General features: G+C 40.4%; 1 protein-coding gene across 4 annotated transcripts in view; it reads right to left on the bottom strand.

Annotated features, from left to right (window-relative positions):
• The window catches only part of PHKA1 (phosphorylase kinase regulatory subunit alpha 1), a 254836-nt gene that overhangs the window by 56520 nt on the left and 185867 nt on the right, over window positions 1-12449 (bottom strand). The gene's annotated exons all lie outside the window — the stretch shown is intronic.

Raw genomic sequence — 12449 nt, 5'->3', positions numbered from 1 at the left:
TAGCCATACAGTCTATGGTATTGTGTTACCAAAGTCCTAGCAAGCTAATGCACAAGGTTAGGGCTATTTTTAGATTCCATGGCAAATGCATTGGACCTATGACACATAGACCTAGAATATATCTTTCAGAGACTTTATATAAGAGTTGGAACACGGAAGGAGCATTAAGAGTGACATGGAGGAGACTTCTGGAGGTGGGGCTATGAGCAGCAGCAGTTGTGTTTCTCTCCTCTCCTCTCCTCTCCTCTCCTCTCCTCTCCTCTCCTCTCCTCTCCTCTCCTCTCCTCTCCTCTCCTCTCCTCTCCTCTTCTCTCCTCTCCCAGATCAACTAGGAATACCAAAGGAAACCACCCGGGACCAAAACAAGACAGGACAAGAACAACTACAGGAACCCACCAAATCACCAGTGAGTGCAAACACGTACAGTTCCTGGACAGAGAGGAGCCTAGGGAGAGATTAAGTGGCTAGTAACAATCTGGCAGTTTACCAATTGAGATACCACCTCCAGTCTGTTTCACCAACAAGGGGACAGCTGAAGGGAGGAGAGTACTTCCCTCAGACTCAAGAAGTGCAACTGTGAGTCTCCACTGCTACTGCCCACAGAATCTGGAGCAGCAGCATGGAAGCGCTGTGCTGACACCAAGGGACAGAGAACTAACCAGGAAACCCAGGAGAAGATCTACATCTCGGTGGCCTAGCAGTGGGGCTGTGAAAGTCTCTTTGCATAACCACTGGAATATCTGTGCAACACCCTGATTTATCTCTTGGTCAGGAGTCAGTGATTAAGCTAAGAAGCCTTCTTATAGTTTAAAAGCCCTCAGGCTCCCATAGCCTACAGGGAAGAAAAAGAAAAAAAGAGGCTTTTAAGCCACAGAACTCCAAATCAGGGATTAAAATACTGTTGACTTCTGTGAACCCTTTAAGTACTTTACTTAGACACAAGTCAATCCAAGCAAGAGTGATCAGTAATTTGAAAAGTACTGAGAGAGGGACGTCATAAAATACTATATAAAATGGTTAAACCAACAAGAAGAAATATTGGAGTAATGAACCAGGACAAGAGTCCAGCTAAATGCCCCCCAAAGATTGAACCACAAAATAATGAGGTCAACATCCAAACACTAGTTAAGGAAATAATCACAGGAGTGAGAAAAGAGTTTGAAAGAATTGTCACCGGAAATGCAGAAACAAAAAACTGGAAGAAAACACTAATTAGCTCAAGGTTATTAGAGAACTGAAAGTTGAAATAGCTGAGCTAAGAACACAACTCGCTGAACAAGCTAAAGCAGTATCAGAACAGGGTAACAAAATAGATGAACTCCAGAAAATAGTAGAGGGGAGAGAGAATAGAATAAATGAAGCTGAAGACAGAATTAGCAAGATCGAGGATAAAGTAGAGACAATTAAAAAAGAAGTAAGAGATCTCAAAAAGAGATTAATAGATACTGAAAACAACACCAGATACCTATGGGATGATTTCAAAAGAAGTAATATATGCATTATTGGCTTACCAGAGAAAGAAAGAGGGAAGGGAAGAAAGCATTCTTCACGACATAATAGCTAAGAACATCTCTAGTCTAGACAACATCAAAGACATAAAGGTTCAAGAAGCCCAGAGGGTCCCAAACAGAATTAACACAGACTTCAAGACACATCATATTTAGAATGGAAAGGAATAAGGATAAAGAAAGGATCGGGAAGGCTGCAAGAGAAAAACAAAGAGTCACCTACAGATGAAAACCCCTAAGATTAGCAGCAGACTTCTCCACACAAAAACTACAGGCCAAAAGAGAATGGCAAGATATCTATTGATTGCTCAATGAGAAAGGCTTTCAACCAAGATTACTGTATCCTGCTAGACTGTCATTCAGACTAGATGGAGGCATAAAAACCTTCTCAGACAAGCAGCTGTTGAAAGAATGACCTATCACCAAGACTGATTGAAAGAAGTTTTGAAAGGTCTCCTATAAACAGTTAGACCACCAGAAATATGCCATATATCAGAACACTCTAAATATCTACAACAATGGCGTTAAAATATCTTCAATCTATCTTATTAATAAATGTCAATGGCCTGAATTTATCTATTAAAAACCACAGAGTAGGAAGATGGATCAAAAACACAACCGAACAATCTACTGTCTACAGGAAACCCACCTAACTCAACAAGACAAACACAGACTCAATGTGAAAGGATGGAAAACTATCATACAAGTCAATGGCCCACAAAAAAGGGCAGGAACAGCTATTCTCATATCTGACATGACAGACCTTAAAATAGAAAAATTAAAAAGATAGGGATGGACACGACTTAATGCTCAGAGGATCAGTCAATCAAGAGGACTTAACAACTATTAACATCTATGCATCCAATGAGAAGCCATCTAAATACATCAAACTTCTACTGAAAGAGCTACAGCTATATATTAACAGCAAAACAGTCATAGTTGGGGATGTCAACACTCCACTCTCTCAACTTGACAGATAATCCAGACAGAAAATCAATAAAGATATGAGGGAGCTAAATGAGGGGATAGATAAACTAGAACTATTGGACATTTTCAGAGTTATTCATCCCAAGAAATTGGAATACACATTTAGTCAAATCCACATAGGTCATTTTCAAGGATAGACCATATGTTAGGCCACAAAGACAGCATCAGCAAATTCAAGAGCATTGAAATCATCCGAAGCATCTTCTCATTCCATAGTGGAATTAAACTAACACTTAACAATCAACAAAAGATTAGTAATTGTCCCAAAATGTGGAAGCTCAACAGCATACTCCTTAACAACTACTGGGTCAAAGAGTAAATAAAAGAAGAAATCAAAATGTTTCGAGCATTCAATGAAAATGAAGACACAAGCTATCAAACTATTTGGGACACAGCTAAGGCAGTACGGAGAGGGAAGTTCAAAGCCATAGAAGCACACATTAGGAAACAAGAAAAAGCACAAATAAACAGCCTGATTGTACACCTTAAAGACCTAAAAGAAGAAAAACAAAGGAACCCTAAAGCAACCAGAAGGACAGAAATCAGTAACATTGAAAATAAGGAAACCATACAAGACCAACTAAAGTAAATGTTGGCTCCTCGAAAGAGTGAACATAATCGACAAACCTTTAGCCAGATTCATAAAACATATAAGAGAAAAGGCCCAAATAAATTAGTAGTAAATGAAAGAGGAGATATCACAACAGACACCACAGAAATTCAACATATCATACAAGGCTTCTATGAACAAGTATATGCCACCAAGCTAGAGAACCTGGAAGAAATGGACGATTTCCTAGATATCTACGAACTTCCAAAATTAATTAAAGAGGAAGTAGATAAGATGAACAGGCCCATCACAGCTAATGAAATTGAAACAGTTATTAAAAATCTTCCCCAAAATAAAAGTCCTAGACCAGATGGTTTTACAAATGAATTCTATAAAAACTTCAAAGAATACCTAATACCTCTACTTTTAAAAGTCTTCCAGAAGATTGAAGGCATTGGAATACTCCCTTCCAGCTTCTATGAAGCCAACATCACTCTGATACCAAAAGCAGACAGGGACACTACCAAAAAGGAAAACTACAGACCAATATCTCTGATGAACTTAGATGCTAAAACACTGAACAAAATTCTAGCCAACCAGATACAGCAGTATATTAAAAAGATTGTTCATCATGACCAAGTGGGGTTTATCCCAGGCATGCAAGTTTGGATTAATACACATAAATCAATTAACATGATCCACCACATCAACAAAAGCAAGACAAAAAACCATATGATCATATCAATAGATGCAGAGAAAGCCTTTGACAAAAGACAACATCCCTTTATGGTCAAAACACCACAAAAAATGGGAATAGATGTAAAACTCTTGAAGATAGTGGAGGCTATATGTAACAAACCTATAGCCAACATCATACTCAATGGTGAAAAACTGGAAGCATTCCCCCTCAGATCAGGTACTAGACAGGGCTGCCTACTATCACCATTACTATTCAACATAGTGTTGGAAGTTCTTGCCATAGCAATCAGGCAGGAGCAAGGAATTAAAGGGATACAGATTGGAAGAGAAGAAGTCAAACTCTCCCTATTTTCAGATGACATGATAAAATACATAGAAAAACCTAAGGAATCCAGCAATTATCTTTTGGAAATCATCAGGCAATACAGTAAGGTTTCAGGCTACAAAATTAACATTCAAAAGTCAGTGGTATTCCTCTATGCAAACACTAAGTAATAAGAAGCCAAAATCCAGAAATAAATTCCTTTTACTATAGTAAAAAATATATATAGTAAATATATATAGTAAAATATCTATGTATAAATCTAACAAAAGAAGTGAAAGACTTGTATACTGTAAATTATTCAAGGAAATTGAAAAAGACACAAAGAAGTTGAAAGATATTCCATGTTCATGGGTTGGAAGAATTAACATCATCAAAATCAATATACTATCCAGAGCCATCTACAAATTTAATGTTATCCCCATCAAGATTCCAACCACATTTTTTAGGAGAATAAAACAAATGTTACAAATGTTTATCTGGAACCAGAAAAGACCTAGAATTGCCAAAACAATCTTAAGAAGAATGAGCAGAACTGGAGGCATCACACTCCCAGATCTCAAATTGTGGTATAGGTTCGTTTTCATCAAAACTGCTTGATACTGGAACATGAATAGACACACTTAGCAGTGGAACAGAATTGAGAGTCCAGAAGTAATCACCCACACCTATGGACATCTAATTTTTGACAAAGGTGGCCAGACTATTAAATGGGGAAAGCAGAGTCTCTTCAACAAATGGTGTTGGAAAAAATGGGTTGAAACATGCAGAAGAATGAAACTGAACCACTATATTTCACCAAATGCAAAAGTAAATTCCAAGTGGATCAGGGACTTGGATGTTAGACCAGAAACTGTCAGATACTTAGATGAAAATATTGGCAGAATTCTTTTCTGCATAAATTTTAAAGACATCTTCAACGAAACGAATCCAATTACAAAGAAGACTAAGACAAGCATAAACCTATGGGACTACATCAAATTAAAAAGCTTCTGCACAGCTAAAGAAACTACTACCCAAATCAAGAGACCCCTCCCAGAATGGGAGAATATCTTTACATGTCATACATCAGAAAAGAGGCTAATAACCAGAATATATAAAGAACTTGCAAATCACAACAACAAGAAAACAAATAACCCCATTCAAAAGTGTGGGGAGGACATGGACAGAATATTCACCACAGAAGAGATCCGAAAGGCCGAGAAACACATGAAAAAAATGCTCCAAGTCTCTGATTGTCAGAGAAATGCAAATAAAGACAACAATGAGATATCACTTTACTCCTGTGAGAATGTCATACATCAGAAAAGGTAACAGCAGCAAATGCTAGAGAGGTTGTGGGGTCAAAGGAACCCTCCGCACTGCTGCTGGGAATGTCAATTGGTCCACCTTCTGTGGAGAACAGTCTGGAGAACTCTCAGAAGGCTAGAAATGGATCTACCCTATGATCCCGCAATTCCTCTCCTGAGGATATAGCCTAAGGAACCCAACACACCCATCCAAAAAGATCTGTGTAGTCATATGTTCTTGGCAGCACAATTTGTAACAGCCAAAACCTTGAAGCACCCCAGCTGTCCATCAACAGATGAGTGGCTGAGCAAGTTGTGGTATATATAAATATATACAATGGAATACTACTCAGCTATAAAAAATTGTGACTTCACTGTTTTCAGCCGATCTTGGATGGAGCTTGAAGAAATCATGTTAAGTGAAATAAGTCAGAAACAGAAGGATAAATACGGGGTGATCTCACTCTCAGGCAGAAGTTGAAAAACAAGTTCAGAAAAGAAAACACAAGTAGAATGTGAACTGGAATTGGTGTATTACACCAAAGTAAAAGGCTCTGGGGTTGGGGTGCAGGTGGAATACAGATTCAAGAAGGATGACAGAGGATCTAGTGAGGGTTTTTTTGTTATATGGAAATCTGGGAAATGTTATACATGTACAAACTATTGTATTTACTGTCAAATGTAAAACATCAATTCCCCAGTAAAGAAATTTAAAAAAAATTGGAGCACAAGGTCCAGGTTCAAAATGGAGAAAAAAAGAGTTGGAACATGATTCCTGTGGCAAAGGAAATTATGGACATAAACTAGGATGGAGGTGAAACACAGACATCAGAAAAAATATCCATGCTTTTCTTCTTCATTTTTTTTCTTGATTAAGCTCCATATCAAGAACATGTCTTGATTACAAAATAAACATCTCATGACAGTGGTTACAGATACACAACACCAGCAAGCAGGGAGCATATAATGTTTTAAATTACTCCTTACCCTGCAGTGGAGGGAGATAGTGCTTTGGTGCCAGGTGAGGTTTTTTAACACACATTTTGTGAAGATGTGAAACTGTACTTCTGCAGTCTAGAAATGGACCTGCCCTATGACTGAGCAATTCCTCTCCTGGGGATATATCCTAAGGAACAAAAATGCCTCTGCCAAAACATCTGTGTATACCTACGTTCATAGTGGCCCAATTTGCAATAGCCCAAACTTGGAAGCAACCTAGGTTTCCCACAACAGATGAGTGGCTAAGAAAGTTGTGGTGTGGTCAGCAGGGAAGCAATTACAGAAGCCAGACCTTCCACCTTCTGCAACCCACAATGACCCTGGGTCCACACTCCCAGAGGGATAGAGAATGGGAAGGCTATCAGGGGAAGGGATGGGATATGTAGATAGGGTGGTGGGAATTGTGAGGAGTTGTATCCCTCCTATCCTATGGTTTTGTTAATGTCTCCTTTCTTAAATAAATTTAAAAAAAAAGAAAGTTGTGGTCTATATAAACAATGGTATCTTCCTCCAATATTATCCATTGCCATCTTAAACTCTAAGACAGCAAGTAACCTACTTTATTCTCTATAAAACCTGTATTTTCCCAGTCCTAGAATGTCTGAGGCTTTGCTCGTTTTCTTTCATGCTACTCTCGATCCATTTCAATTAATACTGCATCTGCTGACCTCAATCAAATCAATGCAACCAGTACCACCTCAATATGTTTCACCTCAGATGGTGTCCAAGATGTCAGGCCTGGGATGCCAACCCTACAGCTCCAATAATTTGGTGACAACTTTTCAAGCTCATAGAACACCTTAGTTACATTTCTGGCAGTGCACTTTCTAACAAAGTTAATATAGACTAGGGCCCATGACATAAGACACATGTGCACATGTAGCTATAAGTTAGGGGGGAAATATATACCTTATAGTAAAAGTATGTAATAGTCTAGAGTTGTTGGTATGTTTCTAGTACTGCTTCTGGGATCCCTTCTGTTACATTGCTTGACATTGTGGTCTATTTACATGGTCATTCTGTTACATTGGTTTGGTCTCACTCCCCCTGCCTCTGGGAGATTTTGGTTTAGTCTTTGCCTTTTTGCACTTTTCTCTTCTCTCCACCCCCTATCCTACGTACTTCCTTAGTTCCTGACGCTGACGCCGGAGGAGCCCATTGTGTTGTGATTAGGTTGTTGGACTGCTTGCCCGCTCGTGAATAAAGATTAAACTGTGTTCTCAGTTTAGCCATGAGTTTCTGTTCATCTCTGTCTCCCGCCCATGAAGCCAGCCCAGCGAAAACAACATAATGGTGCCCGAACAGGGACAAGAATCTCAGCTCCGCACACATGCAACAGACCAAAGAAGATTAGATAAGTAAAGCCACAATGGCCTGCCTTTCTACTTATGGAGAGGTTTCTAAAAGCCTCTGCTCTTTCTTCATGAGACAGTTTCTCTGTCTCTGGAACATTTTCCTCTGGGCCACACTCTGGTTTCCACCCACTGCCAGCCCGTAGGAGCTTGCTCGTCACCATGTGACGCAGAGCGCTGGGCGCTGGCTCCCTCCTCGCTGCTCAGCCACCGGGAGCAGGGTGGCAGGCATGGCAGGCAGAGCTGCAGCCCATCCTGACCCCCGCCCCGGGGCACTGTGGCCCACGTCTTCTGCACGGCCAGCCTGCCTGCCTTCCTGCTATGAAGTCTGGGCAGATCCCGGACCACCCGGAGACATAGGGCTCCCTGACGGGACTGGGCCACCTGGCCGAGATCCCCAGATCGGCTCTTAAGGAAGAGGAGCTAGAATACATAGTCACCGGACAACATAACTCCCGAACAACTAAGACAATACAGATCTAAACTCGTGTGTAAAATGACATGTCTTCGTAACAAAAGTTTTTCTTCATGTTAATTGAAGACCATGTTTATGTGTGTGTTTGAAGTTTGGTAAACATTAACTTTAAGGTTAGAAATGTAACTTTAAGGCTACATTCTTACCAGGCAAAGTTAAATGAAAAAGGTTTTCAAGATAATTCTCATAAAGCTAAAATTAACTTAACTTTAAAGTCTGAGGTAAAAATTAGTTAAAAATCAATATATTTTAACTAATTTGGTCTAAAAAAAACCTGCACACACCTAGAGTGTGTCTCCATCTTGTATGGGTATAACAAAGGGTTGATATGTGAAGCTCTCAAATACCTTCTCAATTACGAACGATAGATTGCACAATGGTTATGCTAATGATTCTCAAGCCTGAGGTTTTTGACCATGGTTCTTCTGTTAACCTTTCCACATTTTACTGTTTAAACTTTAAACAACATTAAAATCATACTAAAAAAGACTTCCAATTATAATGGAGTTATTCAACTGTGATAAACTTCTAACCTGCTACAAGTTTTATTTCATAAGTAAGTGAATTGCAGCTATCAAGTTCTCTACAAAAGAGCAAAATTCCAGCAGCTGATCTTTCTCATGCAACATTTCACCCCCTGGCAATTCTTCAGTGGACATCTGCTTTGAACTGGCACTTCTATCAGACTTACTGGTACACAATTCTACATTAGCTTCCCGTTATGCTGCTGGGTTTGTTAAAGACTGACTGCAGCCTGCTGCCTTGGGACTCTATAGGACATACCCTCCCTCCTTGCTAGGTAATGTCCACAGAGGCAGGAAACGACCGTCGAGGCAAGAAAAGCCCACAGAGGCAAGAAATGTCCTTTAGCTTGATAAAAGAAGCCCACAGAGGCAAGAAACGCCCCCCTCAGGCCTTCCCTTGGCATCACAATGGTTCTTGTTGCTTGCTTACTTGTTCCTCCATGTTTGTGCCAGTTTTTTTTTTAAATGCCTGTACAATATAGGTTTCTGTTCACCCCACACTCCTGATACTATGGTCAACTAGTTAAAAAGAAAAGGGGGAATTGTTGGTATATTTCTAGTTCTGCTTCTGGGATCCCTTCTGTTACATTGCTTGACATTGTGGTCTATTTACATGGTCATTCTGTTACATTGGTTTGGTCTCACTCCCCCTGCCTCTGGGAGATTTTGGTTTAGTCTTTGCCTTTTTGCGCTTCTCTGTCTCCGCCCCCTATCCTACGTACTTCCTTAGTTCCTGACACTGCCACCGGAGGAGAGAGATGGAGGAGCCCATTGTGTTGTGATTAGGTTGTTGGACTACTTGCCCACTCGTGAATAAAGATTAAACTGTGTTCTCAGCTCAGCCATGAGTTTCTGTTCATCTCTGTCTCCCGCCCATGAAGCCAGCCCAGCGAAAACAACATACAGTGACTCAGTAAGTGCAGTAAGCAAGTAGAAAGACTTAAAAAAGGCACCATAAATATTTAATAAAATATTTTCTACTTAGACCCAGATAACCTCCTCACCTACTTCCTATTTTACTTTCCTCAATCATTCTAAGTCTAGACGTATCAGATAAAGTAAGGACTACAAAAGCTGGATAAGGGCAAGAGACCAGCACACTTTAATGATGGACCTTTTGGTCACTACCAGGCCACCCCAACATCCGGGCCTTGGGAATCCTTGGATTCCCACATAGGTATGATGGACCTAGACCTCTAACAGATCCCTCTTTCAACCATAACTGGTCACATCCATCAGGAATATCATCATAAGCCCTCTTGTGGGCCTCTACAGGACCTTGCCCTCAATGTAACACAGCAGTGGTAGAAACTGCCCTATTCTCTAAAGGGAGGCTGGGTCAACATAATCTGCTACTCAAGGAAGACTGGTCCTGAAATGAATGAAGCCTAGAATGGTCCTAGTATGGCCATGTTCTATGAGCTCAGACTAACAGGTATCCAGATATTACACTGGCTACTGTGCTAAATATGAGTAGACATGGGCCCAAGCGATATCCATGGGGTTTATAGTTAATGATATTTATATGCTTCTCCCATATTTGGGAGCTACCCTATGCCCTGATCCAGCTTTCTAGTCCTATTCTCAACACCACATCCCCAGACAATACTTTTGGTCCATCTGCATGTTAGCGGTGGGGCTCAGGCAAAAATTACTAAAGTCATGGGCCCCTTGGAATATACTAAAACAGACTCCCTAGCTTTTTCCAACATGAAGACTTTAAATTTCATCTGCTCTATTCTCACGTTAAAGTTCATGATAATTAAACAAACTGTTCTGTTTTATACCTTGATGCTTTTCAGTCACCAAACAGCAGATGCTACCATAATGCCAACCTGCCTTCCCTGAGCAGACAACCTCACCAAAATGTCCTGGAATCCCAACTCCTGAGAGTCCTACAACACTAAGGAAAGATAGAAATAGGCTGAGGGGGCAGGGCTACAGAGCAACAGCAGCTGTGTTTCTCTCCTCTCCTCTCCTCTCCTCTCCTCTCCTCTCCTCTCCTCTCCTCTCCTCTCCTCTCCAGAGTCAATTAGGAATACCAAAGGAGATCATATGCAACCTCAACAAGGCAGGACAGGAACGACTTTAGGAACCCAACAAATCACAAGTGAATGTGAATACCTGTGGAACATGGACAGAGAGGAGCCTACGGAGAAATCAAGTGGCTGGTAACAGTCCAGCAGTTTGCTGGTTGAGGCACCAACTCCAGTCTGTTTTACCAACAAAAAGACTGCTGAAGGGAGGAGAGTACTCCCCTAAGACTCACCAAATGCAACTGTTAAGTCTCCTTTGCTACTGCCCTCAGAGGCTGAAGCAGCAGGGGGGAGGCCCTGTGCTTACACTGGGGTGGGGGGGTGGGACAGAGAACTAACCAGGAAACTTAGGAGAAGATTTACACCTTGGTAGCCTAGTGGTGGGGCTGTGTGGTGGGAGCCTTTCCATATTGATTTCCTAATGAGAACATAGTGAATAGTTTCCTCAGAAACTACAGAATATAAACGAGACTTGTTTAGAAACTCACAGGGCCCAGCAGTGCTTCCAGGCTTGGCAGAGAAACTGAATTGAGCCTGTAGCTTTGGACCCTTAGGATGTGAGAGTCTCTTTGCATAACCACAGTATTATCTCTCCCCCACCTTGCTTTATCTCTTGGTCAGGAGGGAGAGATTAAGCTAAGAAGCCTTCTTATAGTTTAAAAGCCCTCAGGCTCCCATAGCCTACAGGGAAGAAAAAGAAAAAAAAAAGGTTTTAAAATCACTGTGCTCCAAGTCAAGGATTAAAATAATATTGAAACAACTGTCAATTTCCACAACTATGAACCCTTTAAGTACCTTACCTAGACACAAGTCAATCCAAGCAAGAGTGATCAGTAATTTGAAAAGTACTGAGAGAGGGACGTCATAAAATACTATATAAAATGGTTAAACCAACAAGAAGAAATATTGGGAGAAATGAACCAGGACAAGAGTCCAGCTAAATGCCCCCCAAAGATTGAACCACAAAATAATGAGGTCAACATCCAAACACTAGTTAAGGAAATAATCACAGGAGTGAGAAAAGAGTTTGAAAGAATTGTCACCGGAAATGCAGAAACAAAAAACTGGAAGAAAACACTAATTAGCTCAAGGTTATTAGAGAACTGAAAGTTGAAATAGCTGAGCTAAGAACACAACTCGCTGAACAAGCTAAAGCAGTATCAGAACAGGGTAACAAAATAGATGAACTCCAGAAAATAGTAGAGGGGAGAGAGAATAGAATAAATGAAGCTGAAGACAGAATTAGCAAGATCGAGGATAAAGTAGAGACAATTAAAAAAGAAGTAAGAGATCTCAAAAAGAGATTAATAGATACTGAAAACAACACCAGATACCTATGGGATGATTTCAAAAGAAGTAATATATGCATTATTGGCTTACCAGAGAAAGAAAGAGGGAAGGGAAGAAAGCATTCTTCACGACATCTCTAGTCTAGACAACATCAAAGACATAAAGGTTCGAGAAGCCCAGAGGGTCCCAAACAGAATTAACACAGACTTCAAGACACACCATATTTAGAATGTAAAGGAATAAGGACTAAGAAAGGATCCTGAAGGATGCAGGAGAAAAACAAAGAGTCACCTACAGAGGAAAATCCATAAGATTAGCAGCAGACTTCTCCACACAAACACTTCACATGCCATATATCAGACAAGAAACTAATAACCAAAATATACAAAGAACTCAGCAAATTTAGCAACAAAAAAGA

Source organism: Erinaceus europaeus, chromosome X, assembly GCF_950295315.1.
Source record: "Erinaceus europaeus chromosome X, mEriEur2.1, whole genome shotgun sequence".
NCBI lineage: Eukaryota > Metazoa > Chordata > Mammalia > Eulipotyphla > Erinaceidae > Erinaceus > Erinaceus europaeus.
This window is presented reverse-complemented; position numbering and strand designations above follow the sequence as displayed.